The 2572-nt window shown below is 48.3% G+C and overlaps 1 protein-coding gene across 1 annotated transcript in view; it reads right to left on the reverse strand.

The window, feature by feature from the left end:
• ITSN1 (intersectin 1) overlaps window positions 1–2572 on the reverse strand; it is a 103849-nt gene that overhangs the window by 66960 nt on the left and 34317 nt on the right. The window lies entirely within an intron of this gene.

A 2572-nucleotide genomic window follows, 5' to 3' on the forward strand; every position in this document is an offset into this window, starting at 1 on the left:
GAAGAGCTCATGAAGAACCTGCTCTCAGGCCTCCCTTACGTCACCAGAAAGAGAAAACTGACTCCATTTTGTCTGGAAAATCTAAGTTTTCCCCAAGTGTCTTAGCTCTATTTACAAGCCAATACCCCATTATCTTAAATGCACGTCAGTCTAAAGGATACAATGGTCAGCGGTTTGGCTAAACAAGAGAATTGAAAGAAACTTATGTTTTTCAAAAGACTGAGTTCTGCCCTGGCAGGGTGGCCCACAGACTGTGTCACCCCTGCACCAAAACGTTTCGTGTTCGCTTCCCAGTCGGGGCACGTGCAGGGGCAACAGATTGAGTTTTGCCTTTTCCAGATCACTTTTTCTTAAATATTTTTTGAGTCTCATAAACAAAGTAACCCACACTATGACTGCCACACTCAGCCCCGCCGGCCAGCAGCAGCTGGGCGGCCCAGGGTCCGACGCGCGGCTGTTGGCTATTTTGAGCCTTGGGCGTGTTCGGCTTATTTTTCTACATTCAAGGAACCTGCATAAAGTGTCCCCAGTCACAAACACAGTGAAGGAGCTAGAGAATGTCACTTCTGGGGAAAAGAGGGCTTTTCAAAATGACCCTACCGGCAAACAAAATTTAATCTTGAACAAAATAAGAACAAACCATGAAACAGCCAAACGTCATTTACTGGTGTGAGAAAGCGGCACGTTGTCTGAATTCCCACGGACTGGCCTTGCCGTCTCTGCCCTCCTCTTTCTGGGTCTTTCCTGTCCTCAGTTTCCCTCCGCATGCTCCTCCCCTAACTTCTGCCCTCAGCTCTTCCTCCAGCTCTTGGCTCCTTCCCCTGGCCGCTGACACGGGCCTCCTCTGCCTTCGCAGCGAACTGCCTGCCAGGAAAGCAAGTGTCTGCAGCCAAGGGCCGCCCTCGCTGCGCCTGCCTACACCCGGTCCTGGAGGCGCTGGAGGCAGCTGTCGTCCCAGGCAGGGTGCCTGCTGCCAGGAGCCGCTGGGGTCGAAGGTAAGCCTGGATTTCCCACACACATGCGCAATGTAATTCCTAACTCTGAGTTCATCCTAAATATTCATATTTTGTTAAGATATAAAGTAAACTACTGTCCCCCTTTGCAACAGTATACTGACTAGACCAGGGGTGGGCAAACTTTTTGACTCGAGGGCCACAATGGGTTCTTAAACTGGACCGGAGGCCGGAACAAAAGCATGGATGGAGTGTTTGTGTGAACTAATATAAATTCAAAGTAAACATCATTACATAAAAGGGTACGGTCTTTTTTTTTTTTAGTTTTATTCATTTCAAACGGGCCAGATCCGGCCCGCGGGCCGTAGTTTGCCCACGGCTGGACTAGGCAGTCTCCCGCGGGATGGAAATACGCCCATGGACACCATCACTGGGCGTCTCTTTCCGGCTGCGGCACCAGTGCAGACGCAAGGGCCTCCACGGCTGCTGTAAAGACGAGTGGGCTGTCCCGCCCCAGCTTGCAATCAGGAGCTTCCACCATCGCGCGCAGTTTGTCAAGAGGAAAGACTCACTCAGACACAACGATTAATTTCAATGAACTAATCGTTCCTAATGTTGACAAAGGAAGCTTAGCACACAGGCACACACTGTGTAAGCACAGGAGCCAAGTGAAAACATCACTCAGTCGGCTCAAAAACATTTCCCCTCAGAGCACTTTCCTGGAATTGTACAACTGAGAAAATTTCATTACCTATCATTGGGGGGAAAAGAAAAGCACAAATATCACAGCTCAGATGTCTAGAGAAGTTAGCCTGGAATCTCAATTCAAAGGTCAACTAAAAACCTCAGATATGCTTCCTAATTTTTCTATTTTTAATAAAAAAGAACAGTTTTACTTTTTTCTTAGTTACAAAAGCTAAATTTAGCCAAAGTCAGTATAAAGGATTTTAAGTTAAAAAAGGAAAATGAGTACCCGGAAAAAAAGTATAAAATCCAATTTCATATCAGAACATAATTACTGAAAACTCCACTATCCACTTCAATCTAAAGTCTGTGATCACTGTTGATGGGAAATGAACTGTGTGCGTTCTGGGTTTGTTATCAGATGCACATTCTTGGGTGACAGGTTGTGCGGATAAACTGAAGGCAGCAGATCAGAGGGAGGCTGGGACACCATCCCCCCGTCCCCTCCGAGCTCGGGCGTTTTCTGGCGTGTGTGAATGGCACAAAATCCCACACCACTTCCGGACAGAGACAGAGCAATCCCTCCATTAAACAATAAACTTCAAATATGAGGCAACAAAATAAAGATCTACACTCAAGGACAACCCTGAAGATAAAAAGTGGCAGAAAAATTCTTGGTTTTAAAAGAGAAAACAGCCCCTTTTCAGTGTCTTCAAAGGACCTAAGGAGAAGAGCTTTCGTAGCCTTGCTTTGGGATTCCGCCTGAGTTCGTCAGCAGCAGAGGAGGGAGAGGCCCAGAAACGCAGCTCCGCTCAGACAGGGTCAGGCGGGGCCACTCACTCACCCACGGCTTAGACGCCAGAATCACGGGCGTGTGAGCGGAGAAACACGCGTCAGGCTGTGCCGTTCAGCCAGCCCGATGGAGCTGCGCCCGG

Source organism: Myotis davidii, unplaced genomic scaffold (genome assembly GCF_000327345.1).
Source record: "Myotis davidii unplaced genomic scaffold, ASM32734v1 scaffold170, whole genome shotgun sequence".
Lineage (NCBI taxonomy): Eukaryota > Metazoa > Chordata > Mammalia > Chiroptera > Vespertilionidae > Myotis > Myotis davidii.